We start from the raw sequence: 16,648 nt of genomic DNA on the forward strand, positions 1-16,648 counted from the left end.
TTAGGTTAAGATGAAAACATAAAAAAAAATGAAGGTGTTGTAAACTAAACTACCATGAAAATAGGTTAAAAGATGGAAAAAGAAGTTTCTCAAAGCTTTGGATAGCCATGCTTAACTCACTGTGTAAAAATGGAGATTTTGGGACTTTTCACCTCGAGTTGGGGAAGCAACTAAGGTGATGCTTACTTCCCGAACCGGTATGAGTTTAACAACTGAGTTTTAGTCCTTGAAAACTTACAAAAAAGGGTAGCTGAACCCCATAAATGTTCTTTATTGGTATAGGTCATCACCTCGACTTGCAATACAATGGCTCGTAGGAGATAACTAATGAACGTTAGTGGATCTAACAATAAGAATCCACTGAGACCAAAAGGTTATCAAGTATTGGCCATTCAAAGCAAGTCAGAGGGATTAAAAGCTTTACTTTGAATGAAAACATTTATGACGCTCAGCTACTTACATTTATGGCTTGGAAATCTCCATCCTGACACGGGAGCTTCACATGGCATCCATTACTTCAAGAAACTAAAAGGTTTTAGCCTCTCATCCTTGGGGATTTCATCCTCCAAGGATGTTTGGCTACTAAGAAAATGAGAAAGAGAAGGGAAAAGAAGCGTATGAACAAAAGTGCTCTTATAACTTATAAAGTTACGGGTTACAAGATGATCGTGTCTGAGGCTCTTCACCTCTATTTAAAGACAATAAAAGCTAAATTACAAGAGCTATTACAAAAGCAACCTTTTCATTGGTTGATTACAAGGGTAAAATAGGTATTTACAAAGCTAAAAGTCAAGCAAAATATCTTGGAGAACTGGTAGTGGAATATCATCAACAGCGTCTCAAAACAGGGGATTTCAAAGGCATTTCGCAAGGTGAAAAGCCACCTTGCGAAATTTCACAAGGTGTTTCTTCATGGTGTGAAATGACCAAATTTTGCACCATGAGGAAAATCCCCTTGCGAAATTTTGGCAAAGTGAAATTCACCTTGCGAAATTGGTCATTTGGAAAGTGAATTGCCTCCCCTTGCGAAATGGTGTTCCCATTGCTTGTGCTCGCGTTTGCACTTGAAATTCAAGCCTGTAAACGTCCAAAATCCTTGCTTAACTCACCCAAGTAGCTCCTCCATCAATTGGCATGCTTGAATTGGTTCATAAGCTAATGAAAAAACATGTAAACTTGCCACTAAAAATGGTTAGAACTAATTACTAAGGAGCTTAATGAATTAATTAGGTTAAATGAATATGATTACTACTCAAATGTGCTTAAAACCCTTATAATTAGGTCTACAAAATAGCACTTTTCAGTAGTAATCAACATGATATCATGTTGCGAGAGCACGACCCACATACTCCCCTATGGTCGCTTCCTCACTAGAGTGTTCAAGGATGTCGTGGTCGATTTGAGCAGAGAGACAGATTTTGAGGCCCCAGCATTTATGACACATATGATGAGCAGTCCTTGGGGTAGATGAAATTTGAGAAGGCCCCTAATGGTTCCTAGATCAGGAAAGCAAAGAGACCACTAGCACAGGCCCGGGGACAGGGACAGGTGCATTTCAGAGTAAAGGAAAAGGTTGAGATATGAGAGATGAGGGGTGGGTTAGAACTTCAGAGAGGCTTTGAGTAGAGAGAGCCCGAGCTTGACATTCCTCCACTCCAGTCCGAGGGTGTTCAGTTTGAGGCCACATTCCCTGAGTTGATGATGTTTGAGCCGGCTTACACAGCGGGACCATCTTCTCAGCCATCTTTCACTGAGCCTCCTCACATAGAGACATCACCTCATCAGGCACCTCACACTCCTGATCATGCTTCTTGGATGGATTTATCTACTTAGATCAACTCTCTTGGCACTCGCATAAAGGAGCTTGTAGTAGTCAGCGATACTCAATTCTACTCCATGGAGGATCGCATGGATCAGTATCAGATTGACTTTACCTCTCAATTTGAGTATTTGCAGCAGAGATTTGAGTGTATGGAGGATCGCATGGATCAGCAGCAAACTGTGTTTAAGCATCTCCAGTAGATAATAGAGTGCATTGAGAGTCGCCAAAAGAGCATGAGGAGATGATGGCTTACCTATGCTCTGTGTTTCCACCTCCACCTCCTCAGCCTTGATTTCATAAAGATCCTCCTTCGTTTCTTTTTTATGTTGCCAAAAGGGGTAGAGATATTTAGGATCTAAGAGACTCAGATGCATATCATTGTCATATCATCTGTTTGGATTAGCTTATATGTTTATGTTTCGTGTACATTTGGTTTTACTATATATATGATATGCTATATGTTTCACGACTTACACCGTTTCCTTTTGAAAATTTTGCATGTCTTGATTATCTTTGTTTTAACATCATAATTTTTAATTGATTGATCCACGATTGATTTGAGGGGAATATTTTTTTTTTCTCCTAGATAATCAAGGTTTGTCATCATAAAAAAGGGGGAGATTGTTAGCCCAAGGGTTCTCCTAATCAGGTTTTGATGATAACAAATCATGGTTAAGTGACTAATTGGTTTGAATTGTAAAGAATCTCAAGTATAAATTTGGAAATTCATCAAAGAACCAAATGGATACAAGATCGAGACTTTTGGAAGACTTTTAATCATAGGAAACAAATGTAAGATGAATGCATGGGTGCACTTAGGTTTTACATATCTTTTTAGGCATCTTTGGAAAACTTGATTTACTCTTTAAAGTTACAATTTCATTAAAACCCGAGTTTTATCAAATGTACCTTAGGCAAAACGTTTCAAAATTGGCATATTAATTTACCTAAAAATCTTGCCTAAGTGTTAGAAAAGAAAAGGATTGAAAAAGATAGGTTTTTAGGGCTAAAAGACTTAACCGGTCAAGGCATAGGCCAACTGGCTCATCCGGCCAAGGAACCAGTCAACCAGTTGCCCTTGTCCAGTCGAGGTCCGATCGAGGAGTGTCAAAAACACTCTCTCTCATCTAGTAGCCTTCCCTTCCCGGTTAGGGTACCTTCTTTCCAGGTCGACCTTTGGTCAAGGTCCCGTCGAGGCAATGGTAACCTGCCAAAGCATTAAATGCTCCAACGGTTAGTGAACCAGTCGACCCCCAACTCAACCGGTTGAGGTTGTTTTTTGCTTTTCTTGGCTCCCGGGCTTAGAAACCTAAAAATTGAGAGCTCCACTTCATTTATGATAGAGAGAACACTTGCAATCAATTGTCTACCCACTTGTTCTTGCCTTAAAAGCTTTCATTTCTTTCTTGGTGCATTAAATCTTCACTTGCATATCCTTTAGTGCACCCTTATGAGTCATCTTAGCTTTGATTTGTATTTGAGCTATCATTAAGCTAGGTTGAGGGATTCATTCTTGTAAAAATTGAGCGTTGAAGCCTTCAAGAGAGTTGAATCTTGAGATTGTGTAAGAGCCCATTGGAGCCAGAATCCAAGTGTAAAGAAATTTAGAAGCTTGGTTGAAGCTTCAAGTTAGTGGAACCCTCACTCGGTTAGGAGCTTGAGGAGAGTGGACGTAGGTAAGGAAGTGTCGAACCACTATAAAATCTGAGTTTGAATTCTCTAACTCTATCTCTTTATTTTTTATTATATTGTGCTTGAATTTGTTGTGTTAAAAAAGTTATTGAAAAACCCAATTCAGCCCCTCTTAAGTGTTTTTTTCATTTAAGCATAACCTTTATTTTCTCACTTATACTATTGTAGAATTTACTAAAAGTCTTTATAAAGGATTAATTTTTAAAAATATAAATTTCTTTTCTTATATAGTTAACATTAAGGAAATGAGATGATTTTATAGAAAAGATGAGATTGGTAAAATATTATATTGTTAAATTATTAAAAGGCAAATGAGATTTCTTTTTTCTTTTTTCTTTTATAAACTTTAAGTCATATATAATTTTTTAAATTTCTTTAAAAAAAAAATAATTGGAATTTTCTTTTTTAAAAAAGAACAATTGAAATAAATTATTATAAAAATGTCATTATCTTATAAATTCATATATGAATTATAATAGAATATAATATTATAAAAAAAAATAATGTAAGTTACTATTAAAATTTCATTATCTTTTACCTTCACAGTTTGGATTCATTTTTCCACTTTAATATAAAGAAGACCAGATAGTGTTATAGTTCTCATATGGTAAACCTCTTTTTATGTTTTTCTATAATTAATTTAATAAGACAAAAAAAAAACATTTTTTAATAAATCTTTCCTAATAAAAATCAAGCTAAATAAGTTTATAAAAATCTTTGTTTTAAATAAAAGTTCCAAAAGTTATTTTTTAAATAAAAATTAGATTGGGATAAGTTTTTTATAAATGAAATGTAAAAATCTTTTTTTTTTTTTTTATGTTCTAAATAATATTGTGAAAATATCTTTTTTTTATTCTTTTATTTTTTATTTTTTTTAACGCAAGATTCTCTCACTAAGCATAATTATAAAATTCTTTCTTTTTTTTTTTTAATGAAAATCAAATTGTAAAACAAAATATTTTGAATAAAGATTGTGAGAAAAAAATCCTTTTGAAATAAAATTTGGATTAAAATGTCTTTGATAATGAAATTTGAAAAAAAAAAAATTTTCATAAAAGTTCCAAGATTTTTTTTTACAAAAATAATAATAATAATAATAATAATAAAATCCAGATTCAATATCTTTTAGTAATAGAATTATATATATATATATATATATATATATCCTGTTTTAAGAGATAAGCAAATTTCTTTTTGCGGATAAACTTGTAAAAAAAATCTTTTTTTTTTAAACTTCTTTTTAGATAAAATTGTACAAATAAATAAATAAATAAATATCCCTTCTAATAAAATTTAAACAAAAGTTCTTTTAGGATAAAATTGTAAGATTGTTTTTATTGGATTGCCTTTTTTTTTAAGGAAATTATTTGGATAAACATCTTTTATAGTGTTTTTTTAAACAATAAATTTGAAATATCTTTTTCAAGAATCAAGACAATTTTTAAAATCCTTCTAATAAAATTGAAAAATACTTCCTCAAATAAAAAAACAAAGATAATTTTTTTAAATTAAATCCTTTTATAAAGTCAAATAATAAATTATTTTTGGTAAATAAAAGGGAATTGAAGTATATTTAATAATTAAAAAAAGAATCAATTTTACTAATAAAATTGAGTTGAATTTAAATACTTTTGTAAATAAAATTGTAAAACTCTTGTCTTCGATAAAAGTAATAAAATCAATTTACTTGCAAATAAAATTGAATTGAAATATTTTTGTACATAAATGATTCATGCCCAGTCGGGTCTTTTAATAAAAAACATTTATAAATCCTATGACCTCATACTAGCATAGCAAAACTACTATAGTATAGTAGCTCTAGGATCGAACTCTGGGATGGGTTTTCATTCTACCAGTGATATTAATTCAAGAGTTGAATTGGTGTCTTTTCATTTCAAGGTTAGCTTTAAAAGAAGACATAAGTTTGAATGAAAACGGATGGTATTAAGCTAACCTAACATAAAGTAACTAAAATTAACTAGAAAGAAATTAGAAAGAAAGGTGTTTCTTGGGATTTCAGGTTACTAGGATCAGGTGCCAACTACAAAGAGGGAGATTCCGGTTACTTGAATCTTTTCCTCGCATTCAGAATTTAACCTATAGTTATTTCCCGAACCGGTATGATACAGATGCTTGCCATTAATGGTTTCAACGTTAAATCCCTCTCACTGATACACCTTGCAATGGCTCATACCTCTCACCTAGTATTTGCCATTCAAGGTGATCATTAACCTTGGACTTCCCTTCTCAAGCTTGCAAGAGATAACTAATGGATGTCTCTTTCGAGTCCAAAAGCTTACCAAGTGTTGGCAATTCTAGAAAATCCTACCTTCAAGTCACCTCCCAAAAGCTCGTAAGAGGTAAACTAGTGCATCTCCATGGACGGAGATCACTTACCTTACCAAGTATTGGCTCAGGTGATTAAAAGGCGTTTTAAGTTAACTAAAAAGATAAAAACCATTAACGGGTCACACTTTCTCTTCATTAAAAACTAAAACAACAAAATCTCACACTTATGTAGCCGGAACCTTACTTAGCTTCCTTCACCCAAGAAACAAAAATCCTAGCCACTCATCCTCTGAGAAAACATCTCAGAGAATGTTTGGCTAGCAAGAAAATGAAAATGAAAGAGAAGGAAAAACAGAGCAAGGCTCTATACGTCGATTCTATATAATTATATATCTATATCTATATCTCTCTCTTTTACAATGGATGCATGGGAATATATATAGAGAAGTTTTTCCAACCTTCCTAGCTAAGAAATATTATGGTTGGTGGATTACAAGGAGAAGAATGGAAATTTATACAAAAATATCTAAAAGAAAATATCTCATGTGGAGTAGGCAGAACAGAGGAGATTTTGCACCACGCATGGGCTGCTATGCAAAATTTCGCACAAGGAAATGTGTTGTGCGAATTTCGCATAAGCTCGCACAAGCTGAAGGTGTTGTGCGAATTTCGCACAAGCTTGGAGCAGTTGTCTTCTGAAGGCCATATCTTCCTCATTTCAGCTCCAAATCATACACGGTTTAAAGCGTTGGATTCTTGACTTCCTGAGCTTTGAAATGGTATATAGTGTGTAGAAAATAGACTTCGGGAAGTTCTCCAAAAGTGTGAAGGAAGACTGCAGCTACTGTCCTCTGTTTTCTTCATTCTGTTTGTTTTTCCTCTTTGCTTCTCTCCTTTACTTGGCTTGTCTTAATGATCCAAAAAGCTGTCAAAATACTAAAACTAGCCACAAATATGATTAGAAGTCATTGCTAGGTCCTTAACATGCCAATCGGAATAAAGATGGAGAACTACTACACAAAAGTGCTTAAAACATAATGAATTAAAGGTGCAAAATAGCACTTTTTGGGTAGTAATCACTCCCCCCAACTGACACATTGCTAGTCCCTGAGCAATGAAGGAGAGAAAAATAAAGAAAATTAGATAATATAATAATTTGCAAAATCATGCTGATCACTCCAAAAAATAATCAAGTGGCATGATTAGATCAAACTCTCACATGGAACATGAAAGAAATAAAACTCAAATTTCAATAGGAGCTATCAAATAATTTGCCTAGTCACAATTCATAAAGAGTAGGCATTATGCAAATTTAAGCTTCAAAATAATTTCCACTCCCAAAGGTCCAACTCTTAATCTTCCACAAAAATCTATGTGTTATTTATTAGTTTCCGGATATAGTATGTCAAACTAATCTCTCCCCTCAACCTAGTTCTTTTCAAAGCTTAGCAAACTAATCAACCTCCAATAGGCTAAGAACGCACCTCTTTTCTTTCACAATTTTTTCTTGTAGGAGTGCAAAGCTTAAAGGCATTCTTTTCTAAATTGTCCATGTAATGGGGGTCCATCGATGACTCCCAACCAATCAAGGTTTAGGGCATCAAGCTTTAAGGATTTTTCAACCACTAACTCCTCGAATTTCACCCCAGACTTTTGAGAATGAATTTTTAAATACCCAAGCACCTACAGTATGCTAAACTCCACCTATTCACCCATGTAACGAGCATTGAGGTCGGTGACTCCCAACCAATTAAGGCTTAGGGCACCAGGTTTTAAAGATTTTCATCATATACCCCTTAGACCTTGCTCGGGTTTCAAGGCAAGCAAACATTTTTCTTTCTTTCTTTATTTTCTTCAAAGACTCATTGGCCTTTTACAAGGTGTCCCAACACTATTAAATGAGGTCAAAGGTACCAAGTCTAAAATTTTCCTAAGTCAAGAGGGAAATAGTTCTTCATCTTATAATCGGAACCTATTGTGCACAGTGTGTGGATAGCTTAAAGTGGAAGAACTAAGCTTGAATTCAATAGAAGTTTCAACAATTCATCAACTTTAGTAAGCATAATACAAACTCTAAGTCAAGTAAAAAGACAAAAATCCAATTTCTCCCTTTTCAATTTTTAGAAATTTTCCTTAATAACCATGGAGAGTATTCAAAAAACTTTTTAAAAATTTTAAAAATTAAGCAAAAAGCAACTAAATTACCAAAATAACTTAGCATTAATAATAATACTTTCTTCCTCAACTCTCCCCCCAACCAAGCTGAACATTGTCCTCAATGTGATAAAAGCGATTGAAAAATAGGGAGGAAGTGGTATCTCCTGAGTGACATGGAGTCTGAGTCATATAGGAAAAACCTCATGTTTAAAAAAAAAAACAAAAGAGTTAGTGAGTAGAGGAAATAGAAAAATGCCAAGTTTAAAACAAGAGTTGATGTCTAAATATGATGCATCATCCGTAATACATCCAATCCCAGAATATAAGACATCAAAACATGGAATTATGTATACTAATATAATATGTAAAGACAAAAAGTAAAGAGATGATCAAAAAATGGTAAGGTCATGTGGAGTTGATGCATCTGTGGTGGCCTTCTGAGTGGGTTGGATCAGGACTTTGGCCTCTATTCTGGTATTCTCCTTGGATGGCATAGTCTCCTTTACTGGAACTCCCAGCTGGAGCTATGGGCTTTGATGGTTTAAGGAGGTTAGAAATGGAGTAAGAGGCTTCATGTGTGTGATCCCAGGGTGCGCGAGGCTCTTTGACTGCTTTGGGGAGCTGAGGCATAGCCTCCTCGGGTCTTAGGCATAATGGAGCAAAGAAATGAGGCTCAGAGGCTTAGGATTGGGGAGGGTAGGGATGAAGAAGTTGAAAAATTCGCACAAGGGGGGTGTTGTGCGAAAATTTCACACAAGGGAGGGTGTTGTGCGAATTTCGCATAACACAATGTGTTGTGCGAAAATTTCGCACAAGACACTATTCACCTATGCAAATGCGAAATTGGATTCTTTCAAATGGCCATAACTTCTTCGTTTCAAATCCAAATCGCACATTGTTTGAAGCACTGGACTCCTGACTTCCTAAGCTTCAAAAAAAAATATGGTATGCATAATTTGAGCTCCAGAAAGTGCTCCAAAAACGTGTCCAACAGTAGCAAAATGGGTGCGGCTGCAACATTTCCGTTAAGCTTTGCACAGTCGTCTTCAAACGGCTATAACTTCTTCGTTTCAACTCCAAATCGAGCACCGTTTGAAGCTCTGGACTCCTGGCTTCCCAAGCTTTGAAACGAGATATAGTATGCATGAAATGAACTTTGGGAAGTGATCTAAATGTGTCCAACAGTTTCCGAAATGGGGTGGTGCGAATTGCTCTGTTTTCCTCTGTTTTTGGCTTCCCCTATGTTGATCATAAAAAAAAACCCAAGTTAAATCAAACCAAAATAAAATTAAAGCAAGAAATCAAAATCAAAACAAATTTAAAAATAAAACAAAAAGATATGGACTAGCTAGTCTTTAGAAAGACTAAGTCCATCAAAAAATTTGATCCTGGTTCAGCTTGCCCGGATCCCATATGAAGTTTGCATCCCTCACTTGAGACTTGCTCTGTATGATTTTTCCATACAAAGCTTGGGGGAAAAGTGGATGCATCTGTTTCTTCATTATTTCTTCTTTGATGACTATCCTTTGTGGTGCTCCTTGTACATTAACATCATAGTCATCTTCCTCTGTACTTTTCCCCTTTTTCTTTCCTTTGATTTCCTCCCTCTTTTCTTTCTCTGTTTCACTTTCTTCCTTGTGCTCTAGCTTGCATGTGGGAAAATCAACCTCTTTATCACTCTCCTTAGCCTCCATTTTATGGATACCCTTTTGATTTTGATGAGGTTGAGAAGGAGAGTTTTCTTTTTCTCGCTCCGTGTTGAGGTTGATAAGCCTTGAGCTTGAGTATTCGAGATTGTCTGTCTTCTGAGACAGATCATTCAACCTCCCATCCATCTTTCTGTCTTGGCTGTCAATTTCTTGCTTGACTTGATCAATGATGGATTTTTTAGCTTCAACAAAGTCTTCCATGACCTTGTTAAGATTCATCATAGCTTGTTCAAGGTTTGAGGCTTGCTGTGGTGCTTAAGCAGGTTGCTGATACTGAGGTGGCTGTGGTTCCCAAAAGAAATTTGGATGATTCCTACAATTTGAATTGTAGGTGTTATAATCACCAAATATCTCTCTCGCCACTGGAATGATAGGACACTCCTCCACCAGGTGCTCAAAAGACTGACAAATGCCACATGGCATACCAAACATCTCCCTCGCTGTTGGAAGGATAGGACACTCCTCCACCAAGTGCTCAAAAGATTGACAAATGGCACACGACATAGCTTGCACTAGTGTTTTAGAAATGGCATACACAACTAGCAATCTGTGAATTAAAAACAGAGAAAACTAAAGAAAATAAAAGAAAATAAAATTCTAAAGAAAATTATTAAGATTAACTAAAAACTAAATAAAAGATATACTAAAACATGAACAAAGGAAAATAAACAAATAAAAAGAGTTAGTAAAAGGAAAAGAAAAGTCACCAAACTTGTGATGAAGATCACAAGTACTCTGAAAAGGTCATATCACTGTAAAGTGGCACCATCCCCGGCAACGGCGCCATTTGATTCATGCCCGATTGGTGTTCCAATTGATTCAACTCAATTGATGTGCTTTGATCTCAATCCTCATACGGGAGTAATCAACAAAATTTATAAACCTATTTCACCATATACTAGGGTAGCATTTAGCTAGCATAGTATAGTGGCTCTAGGATCGTCCACAGAGATGGGTTTTCACTTCCCAATTTATATTAGTTCAAAAACTGAATTGGTGTTTTTTCTTTTCTTTGTTAGCTTTAAAAGAAGACATAAGTTTGAATGAAAACGGATGGTATTAAGCTAACCTAACATAAAGTAACTAAAATTAACTAGAAAGAAATTAGAAAGAAAGGTGTTTCTTGGGATTTCAGGTTACTAGAATCAGGTGCCAACTACAAAGAGGGAGATTTCGGTCACTTGAATCTTTTCCTCGCATTCGGAATTTAACCTATAGTTATTTCCCGAACCGGTGTGATACAGATGCTTGCCATTAATGGTTTCAACGCTAAATCCCTCTCACTAATACACCTTGTAATGGCTCGTACCTCTCACCTAGTATTTGTCATTCAAGGTGATCATTAACCTTGGACTTCCCTTCTCAAGCTCGCAAGAGATAACTAATGGATGTCTCTTTCGAGTCCAAAAGCTTACCAAGTGTTAGCAGTTCTAGAAAATCCTACCTTCAAGTCACCTACCAAAAGCTCGTAAGAGGTAAACTAGTGCATCTCCATGGACGGAGATCACTTGCCTTACCAAGTATTGGCTCAGGTGATTAAAAGGCGTTTTAAGTTAACTAAAAAGATAAAAACCATTAACGGGTCACACTTTCTCTTCATTAAAAACTAAAACAACAAAATCTCACACTTATGTAGCCGGAACCTTACTTAGCTTCCTTCACCCAAGAAACAAAAATCCTAGCCACTCATCCTCTGAGAAAACATCTCAAAGAATGTTTGGCTAGCAAGAAAATGAAAATGAAAGAGAAGGAAAAACAGAGCAAGGCTCTATACGTCGATTCTATATAATTATATATCTATATCTATATCTCTCTCTTTTACAATGGATGCACGGGAATATATATATAGAAGTTTTTCCAACCTTCCTAGCTAAGAAATCTTATGGTTGGTGGATTACAAGGAGAAGTATGGAAATTTATACAAAAATATCTAAAAGAAAATATCTCATGTGGAGTCGGTAGAACCGAGGAGATTTCGCACCACACATGGGCTGCTGTGCGAAATTTCACACAAGGAAATGTGTTGTGCGAATTTCGCATAAGCTCGCACAAGCTGAAGGTGTTGTGCGAATTTCGCACAAGCTTTGAGCAGTTGTCTTCCGAAGGCCATATCTTCCTCATTTCAGCTCCAAATCATACACGGTTTGAAGTGTTGGATTCTTGACTTCCTGAGCTTTGAAATGGTATATAGCATGTAGAAAATGGACTTCAGAAAGTGCTCTAAAAGTGCAAAGGAAGACTGAAGCTGTTGTCCTCTGTTTTCTTCATTCTGTTTGTTTTTCCTCTTTGCTTCTCTCCTTTACTTGGCTTGTCTTAATGATCCAAAAAGATGTCAAAATACTAAAACTAGCCACAAATATGATTAGAAGTCATTGTTAGGTCCTTAACATGCCAATCGGAATAAAGATGGAGAACTACTACACAAAAGTGCTTAAAACATAATGAATTAAAGGTGCAAAATAGCACTTTTTGGGTAGTAATCAATAAATTTATAAAAAATCAAATTTTAAATAATTTATAAAAATTACTTTCTTAAATGAAAATTAAATTGAAATATTTAGTAAATAAAATTATAAAAAATCATTCTTTTTCTATAAAAATCTAGAAAAAGTAAATAAAAACAATTTTCTTATAAATAAAATAAAATTGAGTTTTTAGTAAAATTGAATCTAATAAATTATTTTAATAATAATAATAATCAGTGCAAATAACTTTCTTAAAAATAGAATTGAATCAAATAATATGTTGCAAATAATTTAAGCTTTGTTTGTAAATAAACAAATTAAAATAATTAATTCAAAACTATTTTTAATGCAAATAATTGTTTTCCAATTTTTCATATAATTTGTGTGTGAAATTTGACATAATAAAAATAATTTTTCACATTAATTTAAAAAATCACTTTGTCCAATTCTTTTGTCATTTATTTTGTATTCTTGCAATTTCATCTTGTCATTGACTTGTATATATTTGTATCATTTTTTTCTTGGCATTCAAGATTAATTAATTAATTGTCACAATTCCTTTTAACTATTTAGTAAAGATCTTTTTAGGGTATAGAATGTTGTTACCTCATAGTATCTTCTTAATAAGTAACCTAATCCCTAAATTTGGACTTAATTTTCGTAGACATGTTTTTCCTTTAAAAATGAGTCTTATTAAAGTTTTATTTTTTATTTTGTTTTCCCTGTTAAAAATAAACAAAAATAAGTAGTAACTCAAATTCTCGAAAATCAAAATTTCACAATAAAATGAGTCTTGTTGTACAATGAGGGCACACGTGAAAAATTAGGGTCCACAATTATGATTTGTTATTTTACAAACTCAACACATTGAGCTAATCCTAGACTTTTTCTTATTGTTATTTTTTCTTTTTGATTTATTGAAATTATTTTCTTTGAAATGTTTAAACTTTGGTTTATACCAATTTTCAACGTCATGAGCTTTAGCCTGGAATATAGAATTTAGATTTTAGTATTCATCCAAGGTAAACTTTTTGGATTTTTGATTTAATATTCTTCAAAAATCAAAACAAGAGGGTGATGGAATTTTTAATCAAAGTGTCATCTATGTTAAACCCCTTTGCTTCTAAGATCATAAACTAGATTTTGATGCATGTCAATTTGTTCCATTACTGATTCTCCATCTATCACTTTAAAATCCAAAAACTTTTCAATATGATCTCTCTTCAATTTTGCATCCTTACGCCTGTGTTTGAGTTCTAAGGCTTCCCATAATTCTATATGCTTTCTTGTATTACAAAAAAAGAAAAAAAAATACTATAAACATTATTAGATAAGACATTTAAAATTCTATCATAACCTAAAAAATCATTTTCATTAAATAAATAAACAAATAAATAAATAAATCAGAAGTGACGAACTCTCCTAAGGTTTCTATTACTTCAATGGAAGAAAATGCTCCTTTTATATATATCTTCAAATTGATAAATTGTAGTTTTTTCCATTCATTCTTTCATTCGTTCATGTACAGAGTATATATAGAGGGTAATCACCATTCTAAGAATGGGAAGGAATGATACAAGGAAAGAATGATATAAGGAAATAACAACTAATATCCTAATATCTCAACTTTCCTAATATCTCAACACTCCCCCTCAAGTTGGTGCATAGATGTCACACATGCCCAACTTGTCTAAAAATTTTGAGAACACTTGACTTGAGACAGCTTTGGTGAGGATATCGGCCAATTGATCTTCTGATCGAATCTTAGGCAATTCCACAATCTTATCATCCAACTTTTCCTTAATGAAGAATCTATCCACCTCGACATGCTTTGTACAATCATGTCGTACTGGATTATGAGCAATGTCACATGCGGCTTTATTGTCACAAAACAATCGGATTGGTTGCCTAGATAGGTAACCTAAATCCTATAAGAGAAGTCTTAGCCATAATGCCTCACAAAGTCCTAGAGTCATACCTCTAAATTCTGCGACGACATTCTGCTTCTTACTTTTCCATGTCACAAGATTACCACCTACAAAGGTAAAGTAACCAGATGTAGATAGCCTATCATCCACTGCACCGGCCCAATCAGCATCAGTATATACTTCTATACTCTGATGATTAACATTTTTAGCGAACAAAATTCCTTTCCCATGAGCATTCTTCAAATACCTCAAAATACGCATAACTGCATTCATATGTTGCTCTCCAGAATTATGCATGTATTGACTCACTACACTCAATGCATAAGCAAGATCTGGTCTTGTATGAGCTATGTACATTAATCTCCCCACAAGTCTCTGGTATCTTCCCTTATCGGTTGATACTTGATTAGGCTCAACACACAATTTCAGACCTTCTTCAATTGGTGTATTAACAGGTTGACATCCCGACATTCCAGTCTCCTGTAAAAGATCTAAGGCATACTTTCTTTGAGATAGAAAAATTCCTTCACTTGATCGAGACATAATTTCAGAGGACCTAGATCTTTCATTTCGAATTCTCTAGATAGATAATTTTGCAGAGCTTTTCTTTCTTCAGGATCATTTCCTGTAACTACCATGTCATCCACATATACGATGAGTGCGGTAATCTTACCATGTTGCTTTTTCAGGAACAAAGTGTGATCTGAATTACTTTGACGATAGCTAAAAGCTCTCATTGACTTTGTGAACCTTCTAAACCATGCTCTCGGGGATTGCTTCAACCCATACAATGACTTCTTTAATTTGTACACCTTCTGACATTGCTTTTCTGACACCATGCATCCTGGCGGAAGATCCATATATACTTTTTCAGATAACTCGCCATGCAGAAAGGCATTTTTCACATCGAACTGTTGTAATGGCCAATCTAGGTTTGCAGCTAAAGACAATAATACTCGAACTGTGTTGATCTTAGCTACAGGTGCAAATGTCTCTGTGTAGTCAATTCCATAAGTTTGAGTGTACCCTTTTGCTACCAGTCTTGTTTTAAATCGTTCAATACTACCATCTGCCTTGTACTTCACAGTATAGATCCAACGACACCCAACTGGCTTCTTTCCTGGTGGACATTCTACGAGTTCCCATGTTTCATTCTTCTGTAATGATTTCATCTCTTCATTCATGGCTGCTTTCCACCTTGGATCAGCTAAGGCTTCCTACACACTGTTAGGAATAGCTACAGTAGATAATTGATTTACAAATGACTTATTTGATTCAGACAAACAATGGTTAAACACATAGTTGCTCATGAGATATTTGACTTTGGTAGACAATTCAAGTTCATATGTGGGTTTAGGAATACCTCTATTATGATGGTGTGGTAACTGTTTCATGAATGGATCAGGTTCCAAATTAAGAACACCTTCAACAGACGACGATTGGTTTGGTATTTCAGTGAAGACATCTTTGGACCCAAATTGTTGACCACTCATATCCAACTCACTCGCTTCTTGGTTCACTAGTTCAGATTGTCCAGATTCATTCTCCTTAGAGATATGATAATCATAATCGAGAGTCTGAATTTCCTTATGGTACTCCCCCTAAAGTTCAGACTCAGATGAAAAATACATCAAATCTTCATGAAACACCACATCCATTGTAATATACATTTGTCGAGTTGGAGGCTGATAACATCGATATCCTTTTTTGTGCAATGCATATCCAAGAAACACACATTGCAATGCATGGGAAGTTAACTTGGTGCGTTGGTGTTTGTGTAGATGCACAAATGCCACACAACCAAAAACACGATGAGGTAGATTTGAGACAGTTGGGGCAACTACGACATTAGTAAGAGCTTGGAGAGGTGTTTGGAAGTTAATTGAGCTGGAAGGTACCCGATTGATCAAATATGCGGCAGATGTGATTGCTTCTCCCCAATAAGATATCGGTGTTTTTGCTACTATCAAGGAAGCACGAACAACCTCTAACAAGTGCCGATTTCTCCGTTTAGCGACTCCATTTTGTTGGGGTGTATTGGAACAAGTAGTCTAATGAATGATGCCATGTTCTTCCAAATACTTTTGAAGACCAGAACTTTGATATTCTCCACCATTATCACTACACAGAACCTGAACCTTTGCATTGTACTGAGTTTCAATCATTTTATGAAAATTTTGAAACAACAAGTTCACTTCATCTTTAGTCTTCATCAAGCATAACCATGTCATTCTGGTACAATCATCAATAAAAGTAACAAACCAACGTGAGCCACTCAAAGTTGAGACTTTGGATGGGCCCCAAACATCAGAATGTATAACCATAAAAGGAAACAGACTTTTGTTCAAAATTAACGGAAACGAAACACGATGGCTTTTAGCCAATTCATAAATATCACAACGGAAACCAGAAATATCACTCTTTGCAAACAAACTAGGAAACAATTTTTTTAAATAACCAAAGGAAGCATGTCCCAGACGTCGATGCCACAACCAAATTTCAGACTTTTTCTTCTCCCCCTCAGATCCATCTGCCATCAAGGCTTGTTGCAACTTATTTGAATCCTTTGACTGCAAGTCCAAGTAA

The sequence above is a fragment of the Vitis riparia genome, chromosome 1 (assembly GCF_004353265.1).
Source record: "Vitis riparia cultivar Riparia Gloire de Montpellier isolate 1030 chromosome 1, EGFV_Vit.rip_1.0, whole genome shotgun sequence".
Taxonomy (NCBI): Eukaryota; Viridiplantae; Streptophyta; class Magnoliopsida; order Vitales; family Vitaceae; genus Vitis; species Vitis riparia.